The 27,084-nt window shown below is 41.9% G+C and overlaps 1 protein-coding gene across 1 annotated transcript in view; it reads left to right on the top strand.

The window, feature by feature from the left end:
* Positions 1 to 7,214: 7,214 nt before the first annotated feature.
* Positions 7,215 to 27,084, top strand: part of FAM193A (family with sequence similarity 193 member A) — an 81,269-nt gene continuing 61,399 nt past the window's right edge. Inside the window, exon 1 of the mRNA XM_075709062.1 lies at positions 7,215 to 7,226. The gene's annotated coding sequence lies outside the window, so the exon portion shown is untranslated. The remainder of the gene's footprint in view (positions 7,227 to 27,084) is intronic.

Below are 27,084 nucleotides of genomic sequence, written 5' to 3'. Positions count from 1 at the left end.
AAGTGAGTGCCCCGTGTTTGCTCCCCTCAGCCTGCCCACGTGCAGAACATGACTCCCACCCCTTCTGCCCCACGATGAGACCTACAGGCCCTGCTCCTTGCCAAGCCGAATTACAATTACTGCCAGCACTGAGTCATTTTTGCTGGGGTTTGATCTGTGTGTTGCTTTTCCAGCTTGCTCTCCACCTACCCCATAATAAAGGATGGGCAGTGCCCTCACTTTGCTGCCATCCCTTCCTGCCTCCTGGGCAGTCATTCCCAGGGCAGCACCCACGTGCTCCTCATTCAGTAAGTGGGGAGGCTGTCAAAATGTGCAATGAAGAAGAAATTAACGTGTTCCAGATGCATGAAATGACACTGGGCTTCCTGAAGACGGCAGTGGACAATGCTCCAGGCATGGCAGGGCAATTTGCTGCCTCAGTTGAACTTTTTCTGTGACCATGTGTTCTCCGTTATTCAGTATTTTTAAGGTTGCGACCAGAGATCTTTTGGAAAACATATTGTCATCCAGCAACTGGTTTGGGGGCATCCCAATGATAAGTGAAATTTTAAGAATTATGTTGAAAGTGGTCAGGTAAATTGGGCTTTTCTAGGCTTAAAGGCTACACCAGCAGCATCCTAAGGCCCCAGTTCTCCACTTCTTTCTGTTCAACCAGGATGGACAAAAGATGCTGTCGGTGACTGCTGCTAGTTCCCCAGTGTCGTGCTGGTGGAGAGGTGTTCCCATCCAGGACTCACCCTCTCCTGCCATCAAAGAAAGGTGGTCCGAGCCCATAAAACCCCTCACTGTTACTCTGGGTTCAACTGCTCTACAAATGGCAATTAAAATTCATTAACTTGATTGCTCAGAGACAAGAAGAGGGAAAATGGAAATTTTTATCCCTTTTCCCCGTTGGGTTTCTCAGACATAGGGTGGAAACCTGGGTGATCCATGAGCTCTGTTAAGCTTCCTCATGTTATGCTACTATAACCACAACTCAGTGATAGGGAAAAAGAAATTATTTGGGATATTTTGAGGAAACAGCAGACAGAAGAGCAATAAGATATTCTTTTTTCCTCTGTGGTGATAAATTTAAAAGCCAAAGAAACAGAAAGATAAACGGTAAGAAAGATTCACAAGCTGCATTGTTCATTTTGAAAATGTTAAAAAGCTCCAGATCAACGAGTGCAAAAGCAAAACATGCTTCGATCAGCACAACTCACAATGAAATTGGACGTGTGCTTGTAGGTGCTAATGGCTGCCAGGAGGCAGGTTCTGATCTTTCAGCTGTCATACTCTGGATTAAAACTGATGGATGGATTTAGCATCTTTTAAAAGGTGGAATGAAAGGGTCAAAAGAGCCCCAAACCTTGTTATACAGCAGTAGCTGGAAACAGGAGAAACACTACTAGAACAATTCTGACCCAACAGGCAGAACCAACCCCAAAATGCTGGGACACCTCACAGCAAATGGCTGCCAGTGCTGAATTTTAAGGGTTATTCACAATAATGATGGAAGGAAAAGGCAGAGAAGGTGAACATCCCCAGTGACCGTGGCCTTCAGAGGGAGCGGAGAGCCTGGGCTCCTCAAGGCACGGAGCTGGCTGGGCAGGCAGGACTGGAAACTGTGAGCAAGGAAACTGCTGCTGTATTTTCCTACTGCGTGGGGACTCTGTGAATAGAGCAGATCACACTATGGAAATATCCTCTCCACTCCCCCAGCACACCAGCAAAGCTCTGAATGTGTAGGTTAACACCTATGCTGACAGGTGGAAATTGGATTTTCTTCCAAAACTCTAGCTGAGAGACTTAAACTTCATTCCCCATACACTTTATTTCACGAGTTTGAAAGCGTCTAAGGGCAGACTTGTCCAAGCTGCTCTGCTTCACTTTGAACTGCTGCTGGTATTGCTGGTAAGGCCATCCTCCAGCTGTGTGCCAGCAACCTGCAGGTACGCCATTTCCTACGTACAGGTATATCTCATGCTCTTGTCAGGAAAAACTGGAACCAGTACAGAGTCTTATCTGTGGTCTTGGTACTGATGAGCAAAATGTTTCTTTGTAACTGTTTCAATAGGCAACAAGGGACAGCAATGTGGCTTTTTAATGCAAAAAGGCACCATATTTCATTATGTAAAATGTCAGCTCGCAGAGAGCAACGTTACGTGACATAACCCATATTTCAGTGGTCAGAATTAAGCAATGCTTTATAAAATGCAGGTTACATTTCAAAAGATGTTCTTCAGAATAGGCTGAAAGTGTTTACTCTGAGGGGGGAAAAAGTGGAGACTCAAAGGAATATTGGGAAAAAAGTTGCTGAATTAAGATCAGTTCAGTAGGCAAACACGTTCTAGCATTCCCATTAAAAGAAACAGACCTTCATTCAGTTTATTTACTGAGGTGTTTGGGACGGGGAAAAAAATTGTCTTGCTTTTCTGCTTCTGCATTTATTGTTTATAAGTTCAGCACAACACAGGAGTCTTTCAGCACTGGCACTATGAACGAGAACCTAGGAATCACACATTTTCTCAGCTACAGCAAGTACCAAGACAAGGTTTCCCTGGGATATTGTTCTCTGCGGCAGATGCTCTGGAGCAAGTCTGATTTTCTGCAAGACCTCTGTGCTTATGGCTTTAAAGAACACATTGCTTAAGGGCCAGTGAAGATTGTCTAGAAAAAAGCCAATAACCATAAAGCCAAAGAGGTCATAAAGCTCCTGAAATCAAATTTTATTGTACAACACGTGAGATTCCTTTTATTTTGCTCTAAACCTCTCGGTTTTCTCGGCTGAGGCATCTGGCTGTGAAACAAATTCCAGAGGAGATTAGGTGACACTGAATTTGGCCATCTAAAGGAAAACCTGGAGTCCTCTGCTTTACAGAAAGCCTTGCCAGAAGAGCAATGTTGCTTGCATCATTCTTCAGTTTAGTCCCACCAAGCAACCGAAAACTCTCTCGACCAAAGCAAATAAATCAATAACCTTATCCTGAGAACATTTTCTGTCTTTGAAAAGGAGGCAGTGCCTAGGATTCCATGAAGCCCATTCAGGAATTTGTTGTCAATATCCATTGTACGTAGAAGGAGCTCAGACACTCTGGCGTTGGGTATGAGAAATGGAGGTGAGCTGATTAAAGGTATTGGCTGTAGATATATGCTGTGGTGCTGCTTTAGTGATCTATGTGCCAGCTTGTAATCATGATACTATCGCTGTGTGACCACAGATTGAGCTCTTCTGTGAGACCTCAGTCACCTCCAGGTGCTTTCCCAAAAAGTGGTGGGCTGTGAGTTTGGTATGTGGATCATGGAGGGGGTCTCCCACCATTATGATGATCCTTAAAGTGATAGGAACGCAAGACTGGAAGAGCCCTACCTAGTCCTCATGCCATGCTGTGGCAAGGTCCAGTACAGTAGGTCCTCTTAACCCAACCTGGGGAAAAGACAGAACAGCCTCTGGAGGTGAACAACGTGGACCTCTAATGCCACAGCCACTGTCAACACTCACATGAGATGAAGTGTGTGGGCTCAATATTTTCTAAGTGTTTTCACTGATATGTAAATACATCCTTCCCTATACCCACACACGTGCATGTTCACTCTCCTGTAGAGAAGCCTTTTAGAAAAATGAACTCGCTATTAAAATGACAGCTTGTTGGACAGCGAAGATAAATTAGTGCTAGTTGCAGAATAATTACATTGACAAATTGCTTGAGTTGTATAATGTTAGTATCAGTGAAAAGCCCCAGGTCCTCAGTAAAACTGCAGCAATATGGGAAAAATGGAGAGAAACCCAGGACCCCGAAGTAAGTTTTGGAAATGTAAATGAAACAATAGTTCCGTGAATCAGGGTAATTACAGAATGGTGAGGAACAGAAGGACAGCTTTAAACTCTTCTCGGGGCTGCCTTGCATGTGAGCTGCTCATTTGACTTCAGTCCATTACTGATGTCACCAAGTAGCACTTGCAGAATTAGGAACTACATGCATAATTAAGAACCCCTTGAAACTAAAGAAACCATAAATTTTAACCTCTCTGGCACAGAGACTATTATTTCAAGAACAGTAACAATTAGCAGGTCTCTTATTTTTTACTTGAAGTTATAACAACAGTTCGGTGCATAGATTCCTCACATCATTGCGTGTGCAACAGGAGACCAGCACAAATATTCCAGCGAGGAGGTAAAACCATATTGAGTTTTCCCAGCCACCGTGGCATCTTGAAGGCAGAACTCGAAGGTAACTGTGACCCGCACAACTCATTGACTTTATGGCTCACAGAGAAAACTACAGTGCTGCTGAAACTGGGCTGGTTCAAAGGAAGAGCATGGGAAAGCACTGCAGTGAACTGCACTGTTTATGCAGTGAGTTTTTTATAAATGTCATTCCTGGAAAATTTGAAAAATTTCAGAGTATAAATAATTTTTCCCCCCAAAGGATTTTGAAGCGCAATGCCACGTTTTAAATTAACAATGAGGTAAATTAAAGTTAGTTTGTTCAAATGGCTGAGTTTATTTTTTTAGGTATGAGGTGGAACATTTTAAGTAATTTGATTCAAGTAAGGGCAAGAAACTTAGTTGTAGGTCTTCACAGCAGTCAAATTAATTTCCTCTCGCTTTTCCTCCGGTTTGTACAAATGCTCAAATCCACCACCAAAGAGGCAAGTTCATTTCTAAAACAACCCACTGGCTCAGCAGCTAACTGTAAGTTAAAAACAAGGTGTGGTAGCAGAGTTCAGTTCAAAACCATAAAAGTACTTCATTTCCCTGAGCACTAGTATTTACTTGCAGGTTTAAAAAAAGACCCCGACCTGCACAGTTTGTAAAAACTTATCGTCCCGCACTGTGAATTTTCTTTAATATTGAAAACTGGATCTAGAAAAAAAATCATCTGGATGGCCCTACATCTGAAGTGTAAAAGGAAAACATTTATGTTTCTATAATGAGAGTATGGGAATTAAATGTTGTAATGTCAGACTAAGTAGTATTACTTTAGCTCCTGTACGATTGAGTGATTTTACTATAATAGTTTCTCATAATAATGCTTTTTATCTGTAATACATAGGGGATGGAGAGACTGACAGAGCTGTAATCTTTCTTTCAGAAGCACGGTGTTAAATGAACAGGGACCAAGTGAAAATATAATTCTGAAAGGAAGATAAAGACGGCCCTATATAAGACTCAAATAAGACGTGTCACCATTTCAAGTGAAAGATGTTAGCTCTGAAAATAATGCCATATATTAAGAAGAGATGTCACACAAAGCCAACTTCAAATTTATACTACAAGGCCTAGAATTTATTTGCTTGTGGCAAAAGGCTGTATACAATTGTGTGAGTTTTGTATAGCCCCTACTCTCGCCGCTGCTATTTGCTGTTCATGCAGCGCTGCGCGTGCTAAGCGTTGAACGCGTTTATGAAGGCTAGGGCCCTGCCCCAAAAAAATCACCATTTACTAGACCACAGAACGAACAAACATGTTCTCCTGGTTTCACAGCTGCCTGCGTGTACGTGCAAATCTCTTCCGCCTGTACCGAGGCAAACTAATGCTGGAACAGCTTCAGCATGGATGGTAGCTTCTACCGGAGCTGCCAACCGCTCATCAGGGCAACGCTGAGATGAGCGTCGCCTTCCATTTCCCTCCCAAAACGCCAGAGCTGTCTTTTCCATGACCTTTTAAGCGCGTATGGTCATCGGTGAATGAAAGGCAAACACACCGGTGCCCCTGAACTATACGCTCACCCGCTATCACTACCACGCAACGCCATCAAAATTTTAACGCTGCAGTAAGATTTTATACCGCTGTAACTTGGAATCATAGAGTGCTTTGGGTTGGAAGGGACCTTTAGAGCTCATCCAGCCCAACCCGCCTGGAGTGAGCAGGGACAGCTTTAACCAGATCAGGGTGCTCAGAGCCCCGTCCAACCTGGCCTTGACCAGGTTTAATGCGCTCGTTATCTATTATTTTTACATTATGCCGCCCGGTCACGTCAAAGCCCAGCGCTACTGCGTTTCATCTGGGCCCGCACGCGTGGCGGTGGAGAGCAACCCGGGGAAACCACGGCCATTGCGGCGGTGGTTTATAACGCGCGGGCAGGCGATGGTGGGAGGAGGAGTAGCCGGGCTGTCGTGGTTGATGGAGTTAGGCTACAGGAGACCCTCCTTTGGCCTAACATGGAGGCCGGCGCCTCAGCAGCGAGGAGCCCCATGGCTGAGGCCTGCTCGCCTCGTGCTCTTCAGGAAGGGACAGCAAGGCCCTCGGTTAAACCGCCATATCACGGGGCTGCGTCCCCTCAGAGCGGCGGGCGGGCTGCGGCCGCAGCCCGCCCGCCGCTCTGAGGGGACGCAGCCCCTGGCGCCTCAGCTCCCTACGGGAGCAACCGGCAGCTGCGGCCCCTTTAAGACGCGGGGAGGGGCGCGCGTCACGTGGTGCTCGCCGGCAGCCGGGCGGCGGTGTAGTCCCTTGAGCGGGGTGGCAACGTCGGCCGGCGGCGCTAACGGCGGCGGAGGGGACTACAGCTCCCAGCAGGCACCGCGGGGACGGATGAGCTCACCGGCCGCGCCCAGGCGGGCCTCGCAGTGCACGCCGGAAGTTGTAGTCCGCCGTCCGCCTCCGGCCAAGGGCGGTGGCGCCGGGCGGGAACTACGCATCCCAGCGTGCCCCGCCGGGCGGGTTCCCGTCAGCGCAAGGGGGAGCCCCCCGACGTAAAGGGGGATCACTTTCCCCTTGTGTCCGCCATATTGGACGGTAACTCTGGTCAGCGGCGCTGGGGCCGAGGGAGTCCCCGTTGCCGTGACAGTCGGTGCGCTCCGCTCCTCGGCGCCCGGGGTGGCCCGCGCCCCGGCCCTGCCCCTCCCCTCCGCTCCCGGGCGCTCGCGGCGGCCCCGCGCCCCTTCCCCTCCTCCTTCTCCTCCTCTTCCTCCTCCTCCTCCTCCTCCTCCTCCCCCCCGCTCCCTCCTCCCTTGCCCGGGTGTCAGGCACGATGAGTCCGGCCGACGCCAAGCGCGGAGCCAAGCGCCGGAAGAACAAGCGGGGCGGCGGCCTCAGCAGCACCGGCGGGCCGGGACCCAGCGGCGGCGGCGGCGCCGGCGGCCTGGGCAAGGCCGGGGCGGCGGCGGGAGCGGCCCCTCTGCGGGCTGCGACCCAGGCGGCCGCCGCCTCGCCGAGCGCGGTGGGCGGCCTGCTGACAGCGCCGGCGACGGCCGCCGGCAACGGAGCCCTGGGCGGCGGCGGGGCCGCGGCGGGACACGGCGAGGTGAGGGGGGGGAGCCGAGGCGGGCGGCGGTGACATCCCGCTGCGGCGGGCCCGGCACACACCCACCCGCCCGGGCGGGCGGCGCTGGCAGGGGCGGGGGGCTGCCGCCGCCGCGCCATCCGCCCTCCCCTCCTGCCCTTTCCGGCGGGTGCGGGCCCCAGGGCCTCGGCGGGGCGGGGGGAGCCAGCGCTGGGCCCCCGGCGGCGGCGGGGGGCCGCGGCGCTGCCCTGCGCGGCGGGGCGGTGGGGCTGGGCAGCGTCCCCGGCTCCCCACCCTTTGTGGGGGAAGGGCAGCGCAGGCTGCTCGGGGCCGCGCCGTCCTGGGGTCGCTCCTGAAAGCCCGGCGGGGGGCAGCGCCGGGGTCCCCATCCTCGGGGGTCTGCGGGCTCGGGCCCCGCCTTAATGGAGGAGCTGGAAGAAATAGGTGGGCAGGCCTTGAAAAAGCAAAAATATACCTTTGTGTGGTTTTTTTTCCCCCCCCCCATTAATATTAGAGCCCTTCTTGCAGCAGACAACTTCGTTGAGCATAGGAGGTTCATTGGAGCTTGGACTGTGGTTTGCACTCTGGTGCCTCAGAATAATTTAGATCTGTTACATTATTTCATAATATGGTGAAATTTATTGGAAGCAGATTGTGTGGTTTAATTGGTCTTTCCCCCCCCCCCCCCCCCCCCAAGAAAAATTGCTCAGGGATTAGGCCTTTAGAAAGGTATCCTAGTGGCTCAAGTGACAAAAGAATAAATAAGTTTACATTCCTTTCTGTCATAAAGGTTACCCCAAATTTTTCGTTATCTACACAAAGCTTGTGTTTAGGTGTCATATTTACAAAAGCATTTCCGGCTGACAGCATCTTCAGACTTCCATGTGTATGTCATACAGCCTGCTGTTTCCTCTCTCTCATAAACTTATGTTGTACACGGGAGGGGGAAATAGAAGAAATGGCTTTTGTGATTTAGGGTGTCTGAAATACGTGATGTAACAAATGGCTCTTTTTTTTGGGGGGGGGGGTGGGGTGGGTGGGTTTTTTTTTTTTTTGTTCTCCATGTAATTTTGTGCCCATCTATTTTGCTAGGTCAACAAGGAATTTGATGATTGTAGATTAACTTCTTCCCCCCCCTTTAAAACTTGTCTTTCTACACTCTTATACTTGGTGACCCAAAATCCACAGTGCTTTAGATTAACCATTTCTGTATGTCTGTTCTAATCTGACACTTATTTCAGGCATAATTTCCTTTTGGGACAGTAGCCCTTATGTGATTTAGATATCCGGAAGAATGATGTGCATAATGTCGAAGAGGTGTGCAAGTTTTTATTTGTCACTTTGCAAGTCATCACTAAAGTCTGTTCTAGTTAAACCTCCAGCAAGAATATGCATCTTGTTTTGTTTTACATCATAGATTGCAAGCTCTTTCAGGCACGGGTTCCTAGGCATTGTTGGAATAAACATGATAACACAGGGGAAATAAAACAAGCAGTGGAGTGATATGCAGAATGGGACATGGATGTGATTCAAATAGTGAAGGCTCCACTATGCCTGATATTTTGATATGTTTGTATCTTGTGGTTATGTGTAGTCTAGGACTTTGGTTCTAACCTAATTGCACTGTATCAGATCTTTTTCTGAAATTCATTTTAAAAGGGCAACATCACTGCTAGTCTTCCTACTTCATGTTTCTTCTGTCTTTCAGACTAGGTAGTTCCTAATAAGATTTCTCAGTCTTCAGGAGTCTTCGCTTGGAAAGTATAAGTCACATCTTCAAAATTAAATACAGTATTTCAGCATGACATTTCTGGGGAAAATACTTCTCTATGTTACATGTACTGATAGGTTATTCATGCTCTTATAAGTATGCACAACATGTTATTTTGAATGCATTTGTAACCATCTTCATTGATCTTTTTTGCTGGTACTCTTAGATGTGTACGCAATTTGTCAAATGTTTCCATTTCACTTAACAGTGTGGTACAAGTGATTCTGAAGACTGATGGACAAATGGGGAATTAAGTTGGTTTAATAGATCAGTTAGTTAAGCTAGAATAAACCTGCAACACAGACTTATTTAATCAAACAGTAAGCATATTAGAATTAGATTTTGAGGATAGATAAATCCCTGTGCTCAGATTCTGAAAGGTAAATGCTTATACTCTATAATAGCCTTTTAAAGTTGCTGTTACTTCCTCCATACTGGTTTGTGATCTTTTTCGTGACATTTTCAATACCTTTCCAGTGGTGGTGACATATGAAAGTTGCCAGTACTTAAAAGTTAACTGATAATCTTGTTTCAAAGATGAAAGCAAAGATGAAATCTTAAAGCATCATTACATGACTATGACTTAATATGAAAATGTGATCTCCTTAATAGTTAATAATTTGCTAGTTAAGGGTACATGGTCAAAACAAGATTTCGCTCTTTGAGTGAAAGACTAGCATATGTTGTTTCTGGACGAAGTTGAGAAAGAAAACTGTGTGTTTTATATGACTGATCACTTCTAAATTAGGTGCAATATTTGTTTTGGATGGATGGAGAGTAAGCAATGCGCTAATAGCTGTAAAGTAGTAACCGGAGTTGCTTTACTTTCATCTCACAGAGAATATGGTAAAGTTCCCGTTAGTGGGTAAGAGAAGTCACCAGCCAATTCTCTGCTGGACAAACTTGAATGTTTAATCTCTGAAAATATATAAAATATAAAAAAAACCCCAAATTTCATATTTGCTGCACAGCATAATGTTTTCTACTTGTTAGCATGCTTTCTGTTTCCAGGTTTTCGTCACTTACCTGGTTTTAGGGCACTCATTCTGGATTTGGTGGGCACACCCTTCTACTAATGTTCTATCAGATGCTTCTTCCAAAACTTGTCTAAAAATATGGAGTGAAACAAGATGTTTAAGGAATGATCCCACATGTGTTCTGCATTCTTGTGTGTCAGTAATTGTTCAGAATGAGGTATAATTTCAACATGTATAAAACAGGTTGAACAGAGTTTTAAAACAGCTATATTTATGGTTGAAACTAAAAGCGCGTGTGACAGTATTGAAATTCTAGCTGAGCCTGTTAGAGCTAACAAATATATTTTAATTGAGGTTTTTATACATCTTATCTGGAGTTTTTTCTAAGACTGTAGGCTAAATTCTCCATTAGAGTACCTGTTAAGTCTTGTTCTGGGGTGCAAGTGGGCAACTCCTGATGGAATCTTCCTGGAAGCTACGTTGCCCCATGCACATGCTTCATAGCATCCGAATTCATCCTCTCTAGCACTGTCAGATGTTTTAGAATGATAGTGAAATTAAGGATGCTTTGTCAGTGTTTCAGTGCAAGGGAGTATCTCAGTTTTGGAAACCTGTAACTGTGTTGACATTAACTGGAATTGGAAACAAAGTCATTTACTTGTGTGGTGCTGCTGCAGGACTTCCCTAGGAGTTACATTTTTTTTTTCCTTACAGAACTATTTACAGCAATGTTATGGAGTGAAGACTCGGGTATCCTATAAATAACAGTAATTTGTAACAATAAAATAAAATACATATTTTGAAGTTTAATGTATATGCTTAATGAAATAGATCTTGCTTTCTGTTGGGTGGTTTTTTTTTAAATTCAGTAATGCATTGCATCAGGCTTTCATGATTTGATGCTATAAATTTTTGACTGACAGTTAGATTATTGATGCTGTGAGATGCATTTGATTATCTTTATCAACCACTGCATAACTCATAGATATACTCTAGTAAAATTGGCTGTTCCTTAGTATGTTCAGGTACTTTGGAATGAAGAGTTATACGTCAGTGGCTGGGTCAGCTACAGTAGTAGTTTTTGTTACGGGCCTGACTGATCTTGTGTTATTAAGGGAAATAATTTAGTAGCCATTTTACAAGTCTTTCACTTGCATTTTTCAAAATATCGTTTGTCTGTCAAGTGTAGTAATATATTAAGTCATCTTACATTTGAGAGCTGTCTGTTTCAGAATTTTCATAAAATACTTCACTGGACTATTCCTTTATTATGAGATACTGCTTTTTAAATAGATATTCTATACATAGCAGACGATACATTGCCACCTTTTAGACCAATTTTTTCAGCAGCTTTGTAGTTCATTGCATTTTACTGGTATCTGTGCTTGATTTGTTGTTTGAGATTTTCCCTTTCCTCTCTTCCCCCTCTGTGATTCAAACATTCAAAAGGAATAGTATACAAAAGAGGAGCTTTGTCAGGAACTCAGAAGTTCAGCAAATTGCTAGCTTTTGCACTTTTATGTAAGGCCTCCTCCCCTCCAAAAGCAAACTTATTTTGGCATATTTTTCTTAAGGCTCAGGTAAACTAGATTCATTCCAATAAATAAAACAGTATTGTAACCTCTACTCTTCAGGCTGAGGAAGCAGGTACTTCTAAACACTTGTAACACTTACTCGATGAAAAATGAGTCTTTTTGACAGTCTGGTAGCACATTTGCTCCTCTGACTAACTGCAGTTTGCGCGCTCTCTTTTTTTTTTTCCTTCTGCCCCCCTGCCCCCAATAGACATGCAGTCCCTGCCCTAAAGAGTTTATGCTCTGCTTGTTTTTTTAATAAAAGGAGATATAACAGAATGAGATGAAACTGTTAGGATTGGGTTTAGGTGGTAAGGTTGAGTAAACTTGCTAATTTAGAAAGAGAATCTGTTGTGACTTAAATGAATCTAACTAGAACACTTCAAACTTTAAAACAAGCTTAATGGTTGCATAACATTCACATTAATAGCTCTTTCTTAGCTTCTTCCCATGATCAGTTAAGGCATTTTTCAGCTAATAGGTCTGGGACCACAGGCCCACGTATTAGTGGTTCGTTCAGATCTTGTAACACTGCTCCTGGGAAGTGTGTGCCTGTGTGTACTCATGACCTTGATGTATATCCAATCCCTGAGCGCTGCATTTGTCCCCCACCTCCTGCACCTGCTATATCATGGTCAATTGATAATGAGAGTAATCGGTTGTGAATTGTTAAATGAAACATGTGGAAAGTGTGTCCAAAAAAATGGCATCTGCTTCAGCGGTGTCTAATCTGTACTACCTAAGTATCCTCCTATGGCTTTGTTCTGAGACACTTGATTCTGGGTGTGAAGGCAAAGGATTTCCCCCCCACCCCTCTTACTGTATTGCTTGCAAAATGGTTGAGAGAGATTGAGAGAGAAATCTTTTACTCTGAAAAAACATAGTGACTCCCTTCCGCTCCAAACTTTTGTTTCCTGACTGTGAAAACGAAACCTTGTTGATGTAATTTGGAACTAGATTAATATGAAAAGTTAGTTCTGAAATAGGTGCATATTGATGAGACTATTCAGGGTTCTATCCACTTCTCATCCTGCAACTTTTTTGGATCCCAAACAGTAGCTGAAGCTTCATTTAGGTATTTAATATCACATTCTTTTCTTGGTTATGGCATTTATTGTTTTGCAGTGGTATCCCACCTTGAGGGGAGCCCTCAGATCCTTTCTCCTTTACAGTCTGTGTAAGGAAGGGATCCAGGCTTACTCTCGTCTCCTTGCCTGGCAAGGAGAGCTGAGTGGATGTGGAAATTCAATTTGGTGGTGTTTGGTGCCTACAAGGCTAATGCTTAGTCCCTGATGTATGTGTAGCAAGGGTGGTCCTTAAAAAATACAGGTCTGCTGAAGGTGTGTTGTGGAAAAGTTATTATGAGAAATAACTGGGAAATAAACTTGCTTTGCTTAGGATGTACAGTGCTTCATGGATGTGCTAGGCAGTGTTCCAGGTTTATATGGATCTGGGTAATCAAAGAAGATTTAATATTTGTTGGGGCTCCTTCACTGGTGGGAAAGTAGGTCATATATCCTCTTTTATTAAGGTAATGAAAACAGTTCCTACATTTTCCTTTCTTGTGGCAACTTTTTTTATTTTAATAGCAACCGAGGTAGCTTTGGACTGCTCTCTTTTAAGAAAGAGTATTCCATATATGAAATTTTCCTAGGATAATTGAACAGAAGGAAAAATTTCAGTTAAATGGATAGAATAATGCTTCAGTTCTCTTTCTCCGCTAATATCTTAATCTACAAGTTTTAAATTTTGTGTGCTGCAAATGAAGACTTCAACTGGGAAATAACATTTATGATGCTGCTCGTAATGTCATTATGGGAACTGCCCAAACTGAAGCTTGTCTGAGAATGCAATAAAAGGAATATGCTGTTATTTTTTTTTTTGACACAAGAATCACTTAATTTCATATTGTAAAAATTCAAGACAGCCTATGACATTATTGACCTTCACCTCCTAGCTGTGTGGGGAAACATAGTAGAAATAGTATTAAAGATAGGTCTGAGCAACATAGTAATTGTCCTGAAGTATACAGAAAAGATATGAAAAAAGAAAACATATATTTTCTTTTTTTTATATAGAATATACAACTGCTTTAGTGGTGCAGAAGTTAGTCCGAGCACTGTTTTATGAAGTGGATTTTTAGGGGAAAAATTAATGGGGTTGCCTGCAAGGCTGTTTGAGGCTGTTGAACTGAAGTTGTTCATGTGGGACCGGTGATAGCGCTGGATCAGAACTTTCTTGGAGTGTGAACTTTAACCATGTTCTTAAATAATCAACTTGCCTTCTGTTGCACAAACCACAAATGTAGTTCTCTCCATCTCAAAATTCCTAGTAGTGACAGAACACACTCTGAGAGGGAGGCACTCCTGTTCTGCATCACTCTGTAGAGTGGCCATCTCTCACCACTCTTTATTAAAGGAAGCCTTGAGGGACTTTGGTACTAACTGGATGCCCAAAGATGCGTAGTATGGAAAATCTCTGTAGGGGGCCATGCTTAGCCTCTACTGGCCTATTTGGTTATGGCTTCTTCCTTTTTTTAAAAAAAAAAAAAAAAAAAAAAAAAAAAATGGTTGGTGCTCAGAAGGGTTGAGATGAGTGACCCCTTAGGTAATTTCTTAAAACTGAAAGAATAGCTTTGCTCATTTACAGGGAGGAAACAAAAGATTGACTCCACTGTGCATTTCTCAGAAGAAAAGCTCTGTGTACTTCCATGAAATATTGCTATGCATAGTCTTTTCTCAGGGCTAGAGAAATAAAACAGAATAGGTTGTAGATGCCTCTGTAGTGTTACTTATGGTGGTATGTCACAAAGTTAAGTCCTCGTGCACAGTAGATCTTTACAATAGTCCTCCTTTAACGCATTAACTGGTTTGTAGTAGCTTTCTCAAGTGTTTGCTTCTGAAGGAACTTCAAAAACATAAGACCACAATCATGCAGGTAAATAAGTTTTTACAGGATTACAAAAGTCATTATTTTGAAGTTCAGGGCTTTGGATTGCCTTGATCTAGAGCAGACTTGTCAGCCATGGCATCTGGGCTTTAGGGCTTCTCTTATGGTCTCATTTTCTACTCGTCTTAGAACGTGGCTGTGGGAGGTGAATTGCTGGTGGTCCAGGAGGGGCCAGGAGCCCTGCGCCGCAATAGACAGGGAGGACTAATTTCTGGGAGTGTGCGTGGATGGCAGTTGCTCTTAGAAAAAGCTGCTGGATTTTTTTTTTTAACTGCTTTGGCAGCAGTTCAGTGGTCTGTGTTGAGCTGCGAACAGATGGAGGATGTGATCAGCTGTTGGGGCAGTGTTTGCTGCTCTAAATAGCTGTTCCTTGTCTTCTCCAGGGAAAGGTAGCAGGCTGGACAGAAGTGTCCGGCTGGTAGCCCAGGGGACTTCACTGTTCTAGATCTCTATTTTGAGATGCCCATCTTTATTCTTCTAGATATTAATTATGCCTACGCTATCAAAAGTGTTAGTTTAGTCATGGCTTGCATTGCAATGTCAGCTTTGCTCACTTTGATCCATAAGTCAGTTGTTGCTCTTTTTGGAAATAACAGCTTCTCTGCTTAAAAGTTAGAGCAAAGCCAAACAGTGTAGAGAACTGGGGTAGTGGTTGGTTTATGTCCCAAATCTGTGAATATGCTCAAGAGGTAAGCTTTCTAAAGACTGTATATAAATACATGCATTACTAGCATATAAAACTCTAGTGATTGATATCTGTTTATTAAATAGTATATGATTGATATGTTAGCTATATTAATTAAATCCAGTAGTTTCGTGTGAAAATGGCTCCACGTTATGGGCTCCACGGACCCATAACTCTGTAGTTTTCTGAATTAGGAATGCAAACACGGGCAGCTTAAGTCTATACTAAGGCTTTTAGTGCTTACACTTCTGTGGACAGCAGTGAAATAACTGAGAGGTGGTTTTGTGTAGCTTTTTCTCCCTCACCCTTAAGGTCTCACGTCCTTTCGGAAATCTGCGAGCATAGCAGAAGTAACTGCTGAAATTATTCCCCAAAGAGGGTATGGGAGAGTAAAGGGTAGAGCCGAAGGCATGTTCCTCTCCAACACCAGAAGCTGAAGGAGGTTTACAGTAACGGGAATCTCATTTAGTTATAACACTCAGAAAGCTATTGGGAAGGGGGAAAAATGCATATGGCATGTTGTGGTAGGACCATCCGTCTCCTGAGCCAGCTTTCATCTAAAATTGGTCATCTAAGATAATATATGATCTGGATCCATGGTAGTAATCTGCCTCTCAGGTGGACTTAGCACACCTGTGTGCTAGCAGGGCTGTCTGGCTTCTGCCAGAGCTGGTGCATAGTAACTCAGTGTTCAGCCATGTCTATCAATGTTCTTTCTGTGCCACCACCAACCATTTAGGAGCTGTAAACCTGGATATTTACAAACTAGACTGAGGTCTGAACAAGACCCCGAAACAGCACCTGGATATACTTTGTATGTAGCAAAATATTGCTTTCTCAGGGACTGGTATCTTTTGGTCTACTTTTATTCTCCCCATCTGTCAGAAGAAACAAGTGACAATTACAGATCTGGTAAGTTAAGAGAAATCTGTGGTTAGTGAATGAGGATGGGGTCTTTGGAAGGATAGATTAAGACTAAAGTGGCTTTTCCTTTCCCCTTTGATGATGTAGGAGAAGAGTTAATGTGGATAAGGAGAGAAAGAGCTGTAAAAGGGCAAACATTATTGATGTTACATGAAATATGCTTAGCCTTTTGAAATGGGCAAGTGAGTTCATGAAAGAAAGACTCTTGAACATATTAACTGACCGTGACATTATGTAACTTTTTTTTTAAACTTGCCTAATAAGTTTTGGTCATGCCCTTCATAGTTTTTGAGTGTCTGTCATTAGTGACATCTAAAATAAACTTAATTATATCGGCATTGTAAAGTGAGGGAAGGAAAAGAAGGCTGTCAATTGAATCCTACTTCTGGAAGAAGTCTGTTAATGCAAGCCATGACTCTTTAAAATCTATGTATTTCTTTATTAGGGCATATCTCATTGTGTGTAGTGCTAAAATTTGTTGGAAACTATATTAAATGTAATGTACACGTAATATTCTGCAAAGTACTGTAAGGCTCTACCTTGACTCCTGTTCTGCTTTAAGCTTTGTGCTGTCAAACTGCATCAATGACAGCTCCTTACAAACAAAGAAGTGGCTTTAGGCAGGGGTGCCAGACTTGAATGCACTCTGCCACCACTTCTTCTCTTTGAGGCTTTTTTCAAAGTGAGAGAACTAGTGCAAACAGCTGTATGTTGATGTCATCGGAGTCAGTGCACTAACTGTGGGCACTGCAAACTTTTGGATTTCTTCTGTATTTTGGGACTAAAGTAATTTTGCTTTTAAACTAAGATGAGGGTGTTTTTTGAAAGCCAAAGCTTGTTTTCTGTTTTTTCTTTTTTTTTTTTCCCCCTATGTGCAGAAATAGTAGCTTTAGCTCTCAGAGCAGAACTCTTCCAAACCTAGGAAGGTGGTGCTACCACTGAATTGTACACAAGGGTGGTTCAGCTATTTTCTAATATTCAGTGCTTTTTCCATTGATCTAGGTGCAACAGTGTGATTTAAAAATACCTCGAGTTAACATGTTTTCATAGGCAGGCTTTGGTTAGTTTGTGAATATTACAAGAAGTTATGGAACCTCTTTCAAATTCTGTAACCATATTAAACCCAATAGTTGACTATTTCAAACTTGTTGTAGGGAGTATTTCACAGAGATGGATGTGAGACTGAATTTGGATAACACTAATATTGCCGCAAGCCCAGAGACACTTTCGTGGACGGATGCGTGAGTGAGAACGTGTGTGTGCATGCTCATACATGTGTGTGCATGTATCCAAGCTTTTGAAAACATGGCATTTTTGAATGTGGATTAATGATGTTGCTGTGTAAGTGTAGGCATGAAGTAAATACTTTGTATGTGTGCATGTACATGTTTTGGATTAGGAGAATACGTACATATGTGTTAGGGCTGCTGATGGACAAAGAAGTGCCTGGTAAATGTTTAAAGGCTCTTTGCCACAGTGGATCTCATAGTGACACTAGTCATTGGGAACAGAAGAGTTTGCCTTAAAAAGGAGTTCTGAGCCACAGTACGGTTTTGCCAGCCTTTAGTGTTTAATTGGTGTGGAGTTAATGACCAAAAGATTTCTTAATTGCCGTAATGCTTCCAGGCTGCTTATCTTCAATAAGCTGCTGCCACAACAGATGGTAAGTTAGTGGTTTAGCTGAGGTTCACTGGAAGGTTTTCACCACTATTTTAATGGCCGTAACTTATCTATGTGGCTATAGGTAATGTGTAGTTGAAACCCAAATCTTCACTGGAATAGGCTTCAGATGAATTAAGGTTTTATTTTGTCACTCAGCAAGAGATAGAACACTCCTTTACTGTCAGAGGAAACTTTGCAGTTTTATCTGTGTGATCATCTTTGTTTTATCTTTACTTCTTTTTCCTGGCTAGTCCCAAGATTCATCTTCACTATACTGTCATTCTCCGCTTCTTTTCAGGGAGTCTGCAGGGAATTGTACTGGTGTCTGCTGTGATTTGAGACAGCTTGCAGCAGCAGCCTGAAGATGACTGGGGTTTTTGGTTTGGTGGTTTTTTTTTTTGTTAGCGTCATAACTGGCTAAGAGTCTGAACCACTGGAATAAAGGTGGACAAAACTAAACTTCCATAATTTTCAGATATACGTTGCTTTAAAAAAGATTCTTATGCTTTCAATGGAAACAAATTACAATTTTTTTTTTTTCTGTCCTGAAAACAGGCTGCCATACTTGCACAGTATCCTTCACTAGCTATAAATTTGAAACCTTATGTAGGAGGAGGAGGAACTTTGTACTGAGGAACATTGCATAGTAACGAAGTTAAATATTAATTATTATTTAATGTTTTTGGGAGTGCTGTCGTTGGCAACCTAGCTTACTGGTTTTTGGAATTATGGGGAAATCATGACACTTAATCATGCATACTTTGAATATTATTTAGACTGCTTCTTGCATGTTTTTTTTAAACTTGATGGCTGTATCATGTCTTCATAATAAGAATGAAGAGGAATATTCTTTTGTCAATATTTAAAGTCATTCTGACCCTGTGTTTTCATTTTTAATCAGGTGAAAAATCTACTGATTGTGTAAGGTTTAGGGGATTGTTCTGGTCCCCAGGAATTTGTTAAGACATTACTAGTAATGGCCTGTGGGGATTTGCTCCTTAAGTACAAGTAGAGTTTTCAAATAGAAGTCTGAATGTGTGCTTGCCTTTGTGGCTTTTGACTAAGGACATAGAAATGAGTATTCATCTAAATGTGAAGCCAGTTCTGAAACAAACTCTGAAGTCAGCGGGTTGCACCTAATGATGTTACCTGTTAGTGATACTCGCTCATCCTCTCAGTCAATAAGGTATTTCTGACAATTTGACAGCTAAGCCGCAAAAGTCTACCGTAGTATGTGTTTGTTTTCTGTTAAAGCCCAGAGGATCCTAACCAGTGTTAGACCTCCCTTATACTGAAGACACTAACAAATCTGTTAAAGAAAGTTACTCCCAACCCTGTTAATAATTAGGATAATCCTGAGAAAGTCGACATCCCTATCATTACCTTTTTCCGTGAAGTCTTGGCTTGGCAAAATGGCTGATGCATAGTGTGCAATGCTTTATTATAAGGATACTTGAGGTATTGCTGTAATGTTGAAAAATCATTCCCAAATGATTGTATTTGTACACTTTAATTGTTTTCCCAAGTTAGGGATGAATTCTTCTGTTGAGAAAAGAATTTTCTATGGTTTCTTTGTGACTCGTATTTCCTTTTCTTTCATAGCAGGAAGTTAGTCTTCACTGTTTTATTTTGCTTGCATTGTCCTATCTCCAATGCTTCTGCCACAAATATATTCTTTTGTATAGTTTGCTTGAGTAATTTAACTTTTTGAAGTTACATGCAAAATTTTTTTTTTTAGTGTTTGTTAACATTTTGATCAGCAAAAAAAAGTTGATGCAATGGAGTCTGCCTTTACTGATGCTTTTAAGGCTTTGCATTTATGACTAGTAAATTTTTGGTGTCCTTGTCTTAATCTTTTTCACCAAAATGGATATTTTGTAGGGGAGCTGTCTATGACATGAGAGAGTTTGGGTAAGTATAGGAATAATCTATTAATAAGTGTTAGTACATGGTCAGGGAGGTGTTATGTCTGATGATTATTCCTTTTGTAGGTGTCTCTGCTTAGTGGGGTTTAGTGGAGCATGAATCCCTTTCATTAAACCGTGAGAGGATCACTGGAAGATGTCTTTCTGGCACCTGTTGTGTCTGCCCCTCCAATATGTTGTTGTGATTCTTCCTTTCCTCTTAAGCAAAATTTGATTGACACTGGTCAACAGGGAGGATGACTGTAGCTCCTCTTTCTGGAAAGCCAGCCCTCTTTGTGGTCAGACATCCTGATCTAGTTGGCCTACTTGAAAGGAATATTACATTGGATAGGCTTAAAACTCCAGTATAATGCCAGAAAATAGTGGTGGGGAAGGCATAAAAGATGTCTGTGTGTCCCACTGCTACTATGTGGATTTAGCCTTTTAATTAGGCTGTCTTTCCCTCCTCCTCCCCCCCCATCTTCCTAATCACACTTTTACTTGTACATTCATGAGAGAGAGCGTGCATTGGTAACTGGTGAGCAGGCAGGCAGTCTGAGCACGGCGGTGTGTCAGGAGCTGGGGAGCTACCAGGGAAGTTGAGCTTTGTGGCCCTGTTTTTTCCCTTTGTGAATTGTCTTAGGTAGACTCTACTGATTATAGGGATTTTTATCTTCTTTTAAAATACCAATTGACAACAGTATTGGTAATTAGCTACCTCGATACATATGAAAAGGTGGATGATTTGTCTGAAAAATACAATTAATTTTCTTTAAGGTTGTTTTTTGTTGTGGGCTTTTTGGGTTTTGGGGTGTTTTTCTTTTTTTTTTTTTTGGTTTTTTTTTGTAGTTGCATTCTAGGAAGCAGACATAAATCCAAGCAATCGTCTTTTAGAGTACTGCTCATAACTGTGGTAATTTAACTATGCTTGCTTTACCTTTTAAATCTCATGCTAGCCAAGTAGCCAGACTTGCTGCTAGTCTAACATAGCTGCTTCCTCTGTGCAAAAATGCTTTGCTACAATCTTACCACAACACCTGTGTTAATTTCATTCTGTTACAAAGGTATCCTTGCTCGGTAGGCCATGGTTCTTGGGTGTGGATTTGGGGATTTTTCTTGTTGAAGAGCCCATTAGAACATGATGTTTTATTCTTGTGAAGGTACTTGGTTACTGTAACAGAATTACCCCTCAACCTCTTTTTTCATAATCAAAACTCACTAGACTCTCAATTATTCTAAGCATGTGCGCTGGCTCTCAGGTAGTTCTTTGGTTCCTTCTGCACTTTTCTAACTATCTCCTTAAGTTTGATACCAGGGCTGAATGTAATATTCCAGAATCTCTTATCAGTGCTATAAAATCTTGACTTCAAGCTTCATTCCATCCTTGTTTTTATCTCATTCATTTATCCATCTTCTGGCCAGTGGAGACAGCACTGATTATATTTTTGTCACTTGTTTGTCTAACCTGCTCTTAAAATGACCTCGTTGATGGAGACTCCACAACCTCACCAAGCAGCCTATCTTTGTCCTTAAATACTTTGCGGTGTATTTTCTATGGCATAGAAATCTCCCTTGCTGCAATTCAAACATTTTATTGCTTGTGCTGTTTGCTGTGGAAACACAGTCCCCTCAGTATTCTGATCTGTAAGCTTGGTGTTCCCAGTTCTTTCAGCCTTTCCTGGCAGGTAATATTGTCTACATCTGGTAGTTGTTCTCTTGTGGCTTTTCTCCAGCTGTTCCTGTCTGGCTTGAAGACCTGTGTTCAGAATGAGTTGCAGTTTTCCCTCTGAGACTTACTGGAGCAGTATTAGGTGGAAGGATTATGTTGTGTGTCACATAAGCTATACATCCCAAGGTAGCATTAGCTTTTTTCCAGCAGTCTGACCTTGTTGACTCCTCTTTTGCATATAGTCACCTATGTCTCTTTGGAAATTCATGGTAATTCTATCAAGATCTGGCTTTTTAGTTTGGCTGTGAGAAAGTTTCAGTAATTAAGACTGTCACAAACATTAATCAAGTAAATCATGACATTTATTCTTTCTCCCCTGTGTAACTCTGTCATGGAAGAAAGTTGTACTGGTTTGACATGGCTTGTTTTTGACAAAACCAAGGTGGCTGTTCCTCATCTCCATATCATCTAAGTGCTTAAAAAGACTTGTTTGAATATATTTGACTAACTTTTCTGGGAACTGAAGACAGGCCACTATTATTCCTCAGGTGTGTCAGCCCTTCATCCCTTTTCTCTCAGTTTTTTTTGGTTTGGTGTTTTTTGGTTTTTTTTTTTTTCTTGAGGGGTGAGATTGTTAATTTACTTTAAAAAAAGGGTTTATATAGTTCAACTTTTTCTAGGCTTCTTCTAAGATATCTCAGGCATCCTCCCTGAGTTTACAAAGATAGGATTATTGATTTTGAGATGGCTCAAAGGATTTCCTGAGCAACTTGGTTGAATGTCATCAGATCCAGCCAACTTGGAAAAAAATGTAAGTATGGCTATTTCCAATAATAGACTGACTCTGGGTGGGGGGATTTTTACCTATTTATTTGTGCTAATTGTGCTAGTCACCTGCTTGTAGTTGATGTCTTTAGTGAAGAGTTGTTCTTTTTTAATCTGTTTTCCCTCTTCATTCAGTAATGGGCAAATTCTCTTAGTAGTGTACTGATAGAATTTCTTATTTGTAGCCTCAAGCTGTTTTATGAGAATTATTTCATTTTGTGCCTTTAGCCTTTTTGATTTGTCCCCTGTATTCTGTTGCCATTGTTATGCTTGTTATTCCTTTTCTGAGTCATTATTCTCTTGCTATGTTTTCTATTCTCTTGCTGTGCTTGGTTTTCTTGAATTTGTTTGTATCTGTTGTGTCATTTGAGAATTAGCTCTTCCTTCCGTTAGACCTGCCTTCTGCAAGCTCTTATTTAGTGATGTTAAATCTGTCTCTTGCTGTTCTTCCTTCCTTTCCCTCTTCAGTAACCATTGACTTGACGGTTCACTTCCAATGAAACTGTCTCTCATTGTTTACTGTCAACCACTTCTTTCTTGCTGGCTGCAGCTAAAGGAAGGTCTCTGATTGCTTTCTGTGTTTTAAAAAAGTAAGTTCCTTGAACTCTTGCTGGAGTTCTGCTATGTTGCGTTCCCAGTAGGTGCCTAGGGTCTTAGTATTTCCTTGTAACAAGAAGTCCTGTGCTTTTCTTCACTCTTCTGCCTGCTCAGAAAAGGTATCATCTGTCTGTCTGTCACTTTCGATGGTCTGTAGTAAGCTTGTAGCTTGATAGCACTCATGTGCTTTCTCCTTTTCATTATTTGTAGGCTTCCAAAATACCTTCCTCTGCATTTGTGATGCTTACATCCTTTAGATATAGGGCATAACACTCGTGTGCACTTGGATTTGTTTGTTTTGGTTGCTTGTTTTCTTGGTTTTGGTTTTGGTGGTTTGTTGGTTTTTTTTTTTTTCCCAGTGAACTGACTGTATCCTCTTTCTGTTAGTATTCTAGCTGGGAATGGACTCTTGTGGAGTAGATCACAATCTTGATGACGTTCAAAGAATTCTAGCTCCCCTTCTTATGATTCATACATTAGTATGCATACCTCTAAGACTGATGGATTGGTTGCTTGTTTCTTATGAACTTTATGTGAGTAATTACTTGTTCTTACTTTTAGGCTCTTGTTCAGGTTGCCCTGGTATATCATCTTTGGACTCTTGATGTTTTGCTCGTGATCCTAGTGTAAAATATTCTTCACTCAAGTTAACAATCAGGAAGAGCTTCTTTTGTGTGTTAATTCCTTGAAATCTTCTACATCGTCAGCTACCAGCACATGGAACCTCATCACATGGTCAGAGAAGCCAAAGCTGTCCTCTGATAGCATTTTCAAACACATGGGGTTGTCTGCAGGATGCGTATGTTCCTGACAGTGTTAGGATATGGAGGGCTGATTAGGAGCTTCTTATTCATTCTTGATCGTTGTTCGCAGCATAACTAGTACCCATGTGGATAAGCAGCCATGAGCAGTAGCTGGTGTGATGAATGAACATTGAAACAGCTTTCTGTGACACCTTCAAGGTGGTGCACATTTGCCTGTTGGTTAGACCTGATATATGTGATTTCTGCTCCTCTTAGGAGTCGGACAACCACTTCTGTTTTCTTGGGTCTGAAGGAGGCAGAGAAGAACTGGAGAAGCATGCTGCCCTAGGTAGGGCCAGCAGACAGCTTGTTCTCTGTGGCTTTTTCTCTGACACAGCTGTTGAGCTGCCTTTGTCTTTGGCAGTCTCTTCACAGACTGCCTTAAAGACATCACAATCATGGATGTCTCAGCTCAGCTGTCTCCTGCTTCTCCTTAATGTCCCCCCCCGCCCCCCCAGTCCAAAACCCACACCCAAACCCCCAAAAGCACTTTCTAAGACAATCTGTAATGAAGAAATTCACTGCACTGGATGTTTTCCTTGTGATCTTCCTCAGTATAGGAAATACAAGCAACTGTTCCTACAAATCCAGTCCAGGGCTTAGGTTTGGCTTGCTATCTGGATATAGTCCTTACATCTCTGGGTCAGGGAACATTTGAGAGGAGAGTTTTGGAGATGCCACTTTCCTTTTTTGTTCCGGTTATGCATGTTGGGATCATGGCTGGCTTCCTGCTATTAGCACCCCTGCCTTTTGGTGAGGGGTAGCTGAATAGACTCCCCTGGACTCTCTGATCTCAGCTTCTTAAGCTGCAGCAGTAAATCACGTGCTTGGGTTGAAGGACTTCAAGCTTTACATATTTCCTCAGTTAATTCAGTAAATTTCTGGTCCCTCCCATAGTGGTAGTTGAGGCACACCATGTGTTATGTTTCAGTAGTGTATCTCATGTGGCTGTAAGAAACTTAATATATGATGTGTTGTATGCATGTATGGTGGACATCTAGTGTTGGGCATTTTGGGGATAATGGAAGTGCAAGGACTGAGGTAATCTGCTATGGATATTAGCTTAACTTGTGGTTTTATTAACTTCATAGTGATTTGTTAGAAACATAACCTTTAAATGCAGTTCTGATGTTAAATCTTACTTGCTGCATCTTCTCCCGTAATTTTGCTGATTGTTCTTAAGTCTAGCTATTAAACTACGACTTTGCTTCATGTTGGTGCTGATTTTTGTAGGATTGAAGGGGCTTAGAACTGGAGAATTACTTTTCTGCCTTTTATTGTCTGTGTCATGTCCGAGTACAGCATATGCAATTTGCCTGTCAGTTCTGTTTCTCTGTTCTGGGAAAAACATGGCTAGTTTTAGAAATTATATTTGGAGGATCCTTCTGAAAATGCCCTTTCCCATGCATGGCTTAATATTTTAGGAGATTTTGTTGTCAAGAGTGAGTATGTTTAACCCTTTACCAGTTACCAGGTGAGGTCATTTTCTTGTAACATAATTCCTGGAGTAGAGCATCTACAGTTGTATCATTGAAGCTACATAGTCAAGCAATTAATTCCAAAATGTTGTCTTATGCATCTTAAACTTGCCTTTGGATGAATGCTTCTTACTGTTCATAGGGGAAGTGCTGGCACATTTTGAGGGCTTTTTGTTTTGCATAATCCTATTAATTTTACATATTTCTGTTCAGGATTGAAGTATAAACAACAGATTAAATCTCTAACAACTCTTTACTAGGAAAAAAATGTATATGCACAGTTGTTACCTGTCAGGGCTAGTTGAGAGAATTTTGGGGCGTTTTAACTACCTGCTCAGAACACTTTTGGCCATTGTACTGGGGAAAAGAAATGCTTGAATCATCTTCATTATTAGCTTCTGGTATTTTTTTTTTAGCACGTGGCTGCATAATTGCTGGAAAAACATTGAACATTTTTCTAGTACAGGAAAGGCAGAATCCTGGTAGGAGGTGGATTAGCTCTGTTCTGCTGTGTCATATTTGGCTACAAAGAAGGGAAGTATTGCATGTGGGATATGTGCTCCTAAAGAATTTGATGTGTGTAATTAAAACAAAATCTCCTTCCCTCCCTTTTTCCCCTGGAGAGCACGGGTTCTTGGTGGCTGCACATCTAGGTATTACAGACCCAAGTCTTTTTTCACTCAAGTCTAAGCTTGTCCACGTTTGAATTAGTTCTGTTATTTCATATACCTGTTGCCATTTCACTTGTCAACTAGGGAATAGCATTTAATGCTGCACAGAAAACTCTTTAAATATAATTAATTACTATACTTCAACTAGTAAAAGACATGATTTCCTCCTCCTCCTCCCCTTATGGCTTAATATTAAGTTTGATTTTAATTCGGTTTCAAGTTTTCAAGTTTGCTTTGTCTTGCAAATTGTGCATACCTTTACACAAAACTTAAAATACTGACTTTTTCTTTGTTTTATTTTAAATGCAGTGTTAAAAGATACAAAACCCTTAAAAACTACTGCAGGCAAATTTCCCTTCATCTCCCCTGCCACAAATAGAATTTTGAAAAAACACCCAGAAGACAAAGGCAGCTCATATATTACAACTAAGTTCCAAATATATTTGGGCAACTGAAAAGCTTTTTCATGTGAATGGTCATAAACATGTGAAGGGATCTGGGCAGTTTTTTTGGTGCTGCCTATCTGTAGAAATGCCATACAATGCCTTTCATTAACTGATTCAACTTCATTGAAATGGATCTTCACTATCCCTATCTTCAGTTCTGCTTCACATCCTTCATGCTGTGACTGATAGTATTTTACTTCAGTTTGAATGTATTCCAGGACATTTTACTCGGCTTTCCCTGTCCTCAGTTTGATTCTTGTTTTCCGCCCACCCCCACTGCATTCAGGGAGAGAACTTCGTTGCTTCGCTAAGCTAAACGAAGCAGGCCTCTTGCTGACCGCCCTGTTTGGTTGCCACCGTGCCTATTGCAGTTAGTCGTTTCTTGAAGGTGGTTGACCAAATGAGGTCTTCTCCAGAGGTCTGCGAAGCCACACTAATACTTTCCAGTGTCTCTTGAAAACGGTGTGATGCATCTTGGAATCATGTTTCCTTTTCACAGTCTTAGGGATGAGCATAAGCCATTGGTGTAATCAAATCCTTGTCCCCATTCGCTTCCAAATCTTGATGGAGAGTTAATCTCAGAAAGGCCGTTCGGTTGCAAATATAGCATGAGACACTTGTCAGTGTCTCTGACTTTTCTTGATGTTTCCTTAAGATGTGAAATTTCTTGATTTGGAGCTGGGGATAGAAAAATTCTGACAATTGGAAATGTAAATTATGAATAATTATTTTAATAAGATGAAAGGAAAGAAGTTAGAGAATTATCAGTACAAATCATTAAATATGCATGTGCACAGTGATACTTCTTAAAAAAATAACCAATTTCTAATAACATTTTTCAATTTACATGCAGTACATCAGATTGATGCAATGCAAAAAGATAAGGATACTAATTGCTGCTGCCTTTAATCTGAATAAACGGTCTTATTTAGCCAAGTAATTGG

This window comes from Pelecanus crispus, chromosome 4 (genome assembly GCF_030463565.1).
Source record: "Pelecanus crispus isolate bPelCri1 chromosome 4, bPelCri1.pri, whole genome shotgun sequence".
Classification (NCBI taxonomy): Eukaryota; Metazoa; Chordata; class Aves; order Pelecaniformes; family Pelecanidae; genus Pelecanus; species Pelecanus crispus.
Note: the sequence above shows the minus strand (reverse complement) of the source record. Positions and strands in the feature narration are given on the sequence as shown.